Source organism: Haemaphysalis longicornis, unplaced genomic scaffold (genome assembly GCF_048455015.1).
Source record: "Haemaphysalis longicornis isolate Haplotype H1 unplaced genomic scaffold, Haemaphysalis longicornis Haplotype H1 scaffold_7, whole genome shotgun sequence".
Taxonomy (NCBI): Eukaryota; Metazoa; Arthropoda; class Arachnida; order Ixodida; family Ixodidae; genus Haemaphysalis; species Haemaphysalis longicornis.
The window spans coordinates 116,585,846-116,594,284 of NW_027526422.1; positions in this window are offsets into that span (position 1 = coordinate 116,585,846).

Here is an 8,439-nt window from a genome sequence, read left to right on the forward strand (position 1 = left end):
TGGGCGTATTAATGAAAAGAAAAAAAAATACGTGCAATAATCTAAGTACACCGGCATCGCATTTCGTTAGTCACATTTACCTCAATGTATAGCATATGACTTTAGCGTTACGGTAACGCTTACCTAAGCGGTGAGAACGCATTGCACTCGTTAGAAGAGCTTTCGTCGTTCCGTAGTAATTATGGTCGCAATTGTTTGTTGTATTTCTGTACAAAAATAAATAATACAACAAAATGCCCCAAGTACACTTCGTAAGATTTAAAGCCTTCTATACAGAAAATGTTAGTACACCCAACACATTTTCCGGAAAAGAACAAAACGAACGAACTAGTATAAAAATCACAATCGTTAAATACGGCAACATGAGGTTATAAAAGGGCGTTCTCGGCAGAGCCATGGCCTGGATCATATTCGCAACACCCGGTTTCCCGTTTTACTTCTCATGCTAAAACACCGGGAAGCTAGCCAAATTTAATTGTCCAAGAACTCACAAGGCGATGCAGCAATGGCCACAACCACTACCGCTCTAACCACTATGTGCGTAGCTTAGATTGGGCTTAACCGCTTGTATAATAGTGTGATCGGCAAAGTGGTAGTTCTTCTTCTTTGGTGATTTTTGATGATGAAATGTTATCTCGTCGATACTACGGGTAGTCGTGCACTTTTAGTTCAAATCTCATGTCGCGTTGTACGAAACTTTTCAAAAGCAATACAGCGGTGATAAATTCCAACTAAGCTGTTTAAGTATTCGAGAAATAGTATAAATCATGTTATCTGGATGCGGAAAACGTTTAGGAAGAAATTTCTTCAGTGTACAAATATGTTTGCATGTTAAAAGCGAGGCGAGTGACAACTTTAGGCACCCTTCTTCACCTAGAAGGGCTGATAAAGCTGCAGTTACCGCCAGCACAACGCCGCACAGCGCGATTTGCTCGTCCGCAAGAAATGTGTTTTCAGTTTCTGCTCTGACATTGGTGCGATTTTCTTCATGCGTTACACTCGGAATACTCGCTGCAGGAATTGAACACGCATAAGTGGGAGAAAATTCTCCTTAAAGAAGTCACGTTCCGGGGCTTCCACACAAGCGCCGCGAACCAAGCTTCCATCCAGGAAACGGCAGGATTCACAACAAATGTTGAGGGAAGCCTGCAGCCCAGTAGGTTCACACGCGCCCCTTGCCGTCGCAGTAGCTCGCTGCTCTTCTCTCGGTCAGAGGCATGTAACCGCCGCCGTATATGCTGAAACGAAAATGAATTGTGTTTGCGCGCTGTCGTATTTTTATTTTCTTACCTGTGCACGTAGATTGATACCAAAGGTTTAGAAAACCTGCAAATACATTTTGTTTCGTATTCTTAGACACGCGAGCCGTAACTGGGGCTCACAGGAAATGAATCAATCTTTTAATTCGCACCAGGAAAAAGCAGCCTCCTTGCCCTCTTTGCAAGACGCCGACTTAGTATTCTCCAGAAAAAAAAACAGCATGAATAAAACGCAAAAAGAAACATCTGGGCCAAGTGATGCCAGTATTGATTCCGTACAAATATCTCACATTCTAGGCCACGATCTTCGGTCGTATCAGGGAACGCTTGTGTCATTGCACGACGGTAACATGCCGTCATCAGAGCTACATTTCCTCTCGTGGGGTGGAAGAAAGAGTTATTCGGTGTCCCGGTTGTTTCTACACTGCCACATTGATTCTACCTGAAGCAGCTTTTCGGGGCGATATGTGATGCCGTCAATGAAGTGAAAAAGTGCGAATCTGAGTTGGCATTGAGCTGCTGAACCCTCTTAACCCCAATGTTCGCTTCGACCAATTTGTTTAAACTTTTTTCCGCCGCGCAAATAATGATTGGAACAACACAACTGAAAATTGTCTAAACTCTCTTAGTTCACTAGACGCATTTGTTTACTTGTGCCTGTGTAGTTGGGCCTAGCTAACACTGTTTCATACTTCATTTTTTCTTTCTCCCTTTTTCTGTTGACTGTTTTAATTATGGCTTGGTTGATATTGTTACCACATTATGCCCCTCCTGCTCGAGCCTCCATGGCCTGAAGTATGGTCCTAAATAAAAATACAAAGAAATAAATAGAAAAATTACAAAAAATAAAAACAGAAATATGACAAGAAGGGAGATCACAAAGATCTTAATAAACAGACCCATCAGCCTTCTCTTGGTTGTATGCAAGCTGTTTACAATGATAGTAGTTAGTTGCATAACCGCAAGCCTAGATTTCCAGCAACAACACAGAGAACAGGCAGCCTTTAGAAAAAAAATACTTTATAATGGATCACATCTATGTCATCAACCAATTAATCTGAATAAGCACAACGAATACGCACAACAATAAGCCACTTTACATGACATTTATACACTGCAAAAGCGTTCGATTCAGTAAGCACAGGCGCCGGGACGGATGCCTTAAAGCACCACGGGACGGAGAATAAGACTCCTAGACGACATATATGAGAAATGCACGCGCAGAATTAGAATTCACATAAGTGATAAATTCACGATCCAAAAGGGGGTGCGACAAGGATACAACATCTTACCTAAACTCTTCACAACATGTCCGGAGAGTGTATTTAGCAGCGCCCCTGACTGGGAAAGCTGAGGCTTGGCGATAAACGGCCAATACTTGAGCCATTTGAGGTGTTCACACTGCAGATTCTTGCTCAATCAGTCTGCAGAACTACTTCAAAAAAGATTTAGGCAATACAATATGCGAGCTACGCTGTGGTGCTAAGGGTAAATATTGTCACGGCCTCTTGCACCTTGTTAGAGGAAATTACTTCAATGAAGAAGGGAAGATTATCAGGCGTTCAGTTATGGCCAACGTCTCCTCCAGGAATAAGCGCCACTAAAAATCTGGTACACAGCCTTGGGAAAAGGAGAAGACGACGCTGAGAGTCTGGATGACAACCGCGCTGTTCCTTGAATATTGGAGCTGCCTTAGCTACCTGCTTGTATTCCCCTGTTCATTCAGTTTATTACGAGCAGTGCTTTCGCTGCCGCGTAATATCTTGTGGTTAGGTACCAGTTGAGTACCTCTCTCCTGCCAGTCTTGTTGGAACACGTAGCTTCGGCGAGGACGTCACCACCAAGGTGGGACAATGCCACCCCCCCCCCCCCAATGAGCCTGCATATAATACCTCGATAGTCATTGCCTCCCCACCTCGCGACCCCGGCTTTTTCTTTGGCGCTGAAGATGTAGACGTTGATCGATGGCTTACCATGTATGAGCGCGTCAGTATCCACAACCGGTGGGATGGCACTTTTATGTTGGCAAACCTACCCGTCTGGAAAAACCAGCTCTGTTTTGGCTCAAAACCAACGAAGCGAGGCTGACCAGCTGGGATCAATGCAAACAGGAACTGCGCAAATTGTTCAGTAACTACAATGACGCGCCAGTTTGTGGCAAAGAAAGACCTCTCTTGCCGTGTCCAGTCATCCACCGAGTCGTACGTGGCTTACATTCTCGACGTTTTGGCGCTCCGCTCAAATGTAGATTACAGCATGCCGAAATCCGACAATTAAGGGTACTGCGGACGATTCTTTTAATTTGATGATTTGCAAAGAGTGCACGGTGGTTGAGGGTGTCTTGAAGGAATGCAGCCTGTTTGAAGAAGTGGAGTGCCGTCGCATAGTGCACTCGTCCACCCGCCTCCCTCACCCTCACACCGCGGCAACATCGTCGTGTGCGGATGTGGCACCGCCACCCCATACACCGCCGGCACATGACCTGCGCACTCATGCCGACCCTCTTGTGGCAATATTGCGCACCCGAAATAGAGGTCATGTCTCCGGCTTTGGCGCCTCAATACGGCCATGCCCGAAATTCCACGACTGTAGCACTTACCCAGGCAGTCGTGCGTGAAGGGGTTGCCAACCTGGGCATTCATCCTGTGGGTGCTCTGACGTGCTTGCACACGCCCGAGAGCTCTGCCACTCCCTTTTCGCGGAGCGGAATGGCCCTCCGTTACAATGCCCCATCCAGTTACCGCCGCTGCAGCCCTACAGAATGGCGCACCGCGGATGACCGGCCAAATTGCTTCAATTGTTCTCGCGTCGGACATGCGTCTCGCTACGGCCTTTACCGCTGGTCAACGCCTCCGCGGCCAAGGTTTCCTGATACAACCTACTCGAGCGACAGGATCCACCAATCCATGCCTGGTTCCGAGCAATGTGTCGTTTCCGCCAGTTCCCGAGTAACAGTTTTTGCCGCTCCCCGTCCTTACAACGTCGCCAGTCTCATTCGCCCCAACCCTGCCGCCCTTCGTCACCTGCTTCGTACGCAACCACCTAATCCAGGAAACTAACTTATGCAGCTCCCGGAAGTGATGCTGCATTTCCGACCTACCCTGACAAGGTGCGCGCCGTCAAACAATTTCCTGTCGCTGGATCTTTGAAGGACGTTCGCAGCTTGGTCGGCATAAGTTTTCGTTTCCGCCGCTTCATCGAGAACTTCGCTTGCACAGCCCGCCCACTCACGCACCTTCTGAAGACCGATATCTTGTTCTCATGGGGCTCCGTGCAAGCCACGGCTTTTTCCTCTCTCATTAACCGTCTGGCCCGTTGTCCGATTGTAGCCCATTTTGATGATACCCCTCCCAGAGAAGTTCGTTCTGATGCAAGTGGGCATGGCATAGGAGCGGTATTGGTCCAGCAACACGCCGGTCGCACAAGAGTGATGGCATATGCCAGTCGTCTTTTGAGCCCTGCCGAACGCAACTATTCTATCAGTGAGCGTGAATGCCTCGCAGTTGTATGGGCTGTAAGCAAGCTCTGTCCATACTTGTACGGCAAATCACTCCCTGTAGTTACGCATCACCTTGTGTTATGCTGGCTTTCCACTCTAAAGGACCCACTTTGTCGTTGGTCATTACGGCTACAAGAAAACGATTAATCGCTCGTGTAGAAGTCTGGTCGAATGCACAGGGACGCGGACTGCCTCTCTCGTCATCGTTTTGACCCCCTGAACCTCGAAGAGAGTGACGACGATCCCGGCGTGTCGCACTTCCTCACCATTGCTGACCATCCGCGCCGTGATCCATCGCTGTGCAAGATCATCAAACGTCTCAGCTCCGAGCCGGCCGACCCCTGTACGTGTGCATGTATGTTCCGTGGTTCCGTCTTGTTCACCCGAAACTTTCGCTAGGACAGGCCTGACGATCTACTTGTTGTATCTCAGCATCCACGCTCTGACGTCCTTCGTGAACTTCACGACGCAACTACAGCTGGTCAACTTGCCATGGCTAGGACTTACGACCACGTGCGTCGGCCCTTTTACTGGCCGGGCCTTTACTGGTCCGTGAGGCGATACGTTATGGTTTGTGACCTTTGCCAACGCCGAAAAACGCCTCGTTTGCTTTCAGCCAGCACCCTACAATCAATATATGTCCCCACAGAGCCGTTATTCCGGGAAGGGTTTGACCTTCTCTGCCCTTTCCCCTTGTGCCGGTCGGGAAACAAGTGGATTGCTGTCGTCACCGATTATGCAACGTGTTACGCTATCACACGTGCCCTCCCCACCAGCTGGGTCACAGACGTAGCCGACTTCCTCCTTAATGATGTAATCTTGGACCACGGGACTCCTCGTCAACTGCTTACGGACCGTGGGCGTTACTTGTCCCACGTTATTGATGACCTCCTTAACATGCTGTACAAAGCAGAGCTTTACCCCCGCCTATCTCTCACAGACATGCGGACTAACTGAACGCTTTAACAAGACGCTCACAGACATGCTTGCCATTTACGTGTCCGCCGATCACCGTGACTGGGACGTACCATATACCGTACGTTACTTTTGCTTGCAATTTTTCTCACCTCGACACTGCTGGCTACTCTCCGTTCTTTCCTCTTTTTGGGGGCGACCCTGCCTTGCCATTGGACACCGTGCTGCCTAACTCGTGGGCGTTGACAACCGATTATGCACGAGACGCGGTAGCGCACGCTGATTTGGCGCGCCAAGTTGCCCGCGCCAGGATATAGAATGCACAACCAGCCCAGAAGGGGCGCTATGAACTGCACCATCGCGATCTGTACTTCGCCCCTAGCACTTTAGTACTTCCGTGGACCCCATCGCGCCTGGTTGGTCTGTCTGAAAAACTTCCCTGCTGTATCACGGGCCCTACCGCATCCTACGCACGGTCACTCCCATGACCTATAAAAATGGACGTCTAGCACCTTCGTCATCATCTCATTCAACGTCGCAACTTGTGCACGTCTCCCGTCTGAAGCCGTACCATTCCTGCGCTCCAAGTTGCCTCTAACCTTGTTTCATCGTTTGCACCGGGCCAGTGCTGTCGCAGCCGGAGGTTATGTCACGGGCTCTTGCACCTTGGCAGACGAAAAGACTTCAATGAAGAAGTGAAAATTATCAGGCGTTCAGTTATGGCCAACCTCTTCTCTAGGGGTACGTTCTACTGCAAATCTGGGACACAGCCTTGGGAAAAGAAGACGATGCTGAGTTCCTGGCGGAAACGCGCGCTGTTCTTTGGACATTGGAGCAGCCTTAGCTTCCGGCTTGTATTTGTTCGTTAGTACATTTTATTAAGAAGAGTGTCTTCACTGCCACGTCACAATATGGTTAAATCAAAACTAATTTTAAATAAACATGCTGAACCCGCGTTTTCAGCAGAGGGGGCGAAAGGCTGGAACAAGCACTAGAAGATAATCTCTTGGACTGATGGTTATTGCTGGCCACAACTACAAGAGAGAAATCAAGCGCAGAACAGGGCTGGGCTGGGGAGCACTCGGTATGCACTCCAAAGGTAATCAAACGCAAGTTACCTCTGTCACTCGAAAGAAAAATCTACAGCCAGTGCATACTGCCGGTGATGCCATGGGGAGCTGAAACTTCGCGCCTCAATAAACAATTAGAAAACAAACGTTTGTCCACCAAACGTGCCATGGAGCTAATAATGATAGGACTAACGCTTAGGGAAGAAAACGAGCTACCTGGTTTAGGTTGAAAACTGGGATTGACAATATCATAGTTTGGGTTAAGGAAAAAGAAATGGACTAGGGCCGGCCATGTGGTACGATGAAGTGGCAACAGGTGGACCACAAGGACAACTCAATAGACGCAAAGAAAAGAACTAGTAGAAGAGGAAAGCGATTACTCGGTGGACAGATAAAAAAAAAAAGTTCGGTGGCAAAGAATGAACTGGGCAAGCAGGACAGAATAGGGTGATGCTGGTTGTGCTCAGTGGGGGAGGCCTCCGTTCTGCAGTGGGCCGAAATAAGCTGTTGGTGTTCTTGTTGTTGTTGATAATGATGCGCACAGCCTGTCTGCTGGACCTCTATGCTGTTTAACGTTTGGAGCTGAGTGGAAACATCTGAGTGGGCGACCATACCGAGACTATATTGTAGGATTCCGCACACCACATCCGCAGAAACCAGTAATGTAAGTTACGTTTCTGAGGAGTATTATTGTAACTGTTAGCCTGTCATAAATTTTCTTCGTTTGAAGCTGCGCTTTTTCAAAGCCCGCAGTGTTTAGCGAAACGTGTTTTTAGACATCATGCAAAAAACGAGTTTTACGCGGTGAAGGAACTGGTGAGCTGTAACATGCGCCGTAGTAAGATTCTGGAATAATTTTGACTTGGGGATCTTTACGCGTGCCGAAACCTCGACACGCCGGTGCTTTCGCCTTTCACCTCTACCTGAAAATGTGCCGGCGCTGCCTGGAAACAAACTCGTGTTCTTGTGCTTATCAGCAGAGCGCCGTACCCCCTGAGTCACCGCAGTGGGTTAATAATGCTCACGCATCTCTTCGTTAAACCTACTTCACTTGCAGCAGACAAAGGTTTTTGTGCGGTTCTAACAAAGCCATTCATATTTGGGGTATGTGATTTGGTCAGTTTCGTTTGAAAAAATGGCACATTTACGTAGACCCAATGGACTCTACAACAGTGGCACGCGAAAACGAATAGGACATTTGTACAAAAATGTATGTTCTTCCTACAGGCCCAACCGCCAGCTGTTATTATTAAAACGGGAAATGTCAAGCTTCAAGCGGTCAGGAACAATATATATGTCTATGTCTCCTAGTCTGAAAACAGTCGGGCATGTAATTCATTTTAACCGATCCTGCCTTCCAGCTTTGATGCTGGTACGAAATGAGATTCTTCATTGTCTCCTGTGACAAAATGAAGCTGGCGGAGCGTGGCCCCAATAAACTGCTGCGAGCTGGCGTCTGGGCGCGATTTGGTCGCTTTTAATTGAAGTTTGCTCTACAGAGCGCTAGCGTTTGTTTTCTCGTGTTTCTTTGTCGACTGCTCAGTTTTCGTTCTCTGTGGAAAGCGATTGTTGCTTCTCATCATCCAAGGTGACCAATGACACAAGTATTGATGTATAGTTGCACGCATTCGCTAGCTGTATTTTGTGCCAGCTTATGACCTCGTTCGAACAACATATAAACCCCAGTAGGATCCCG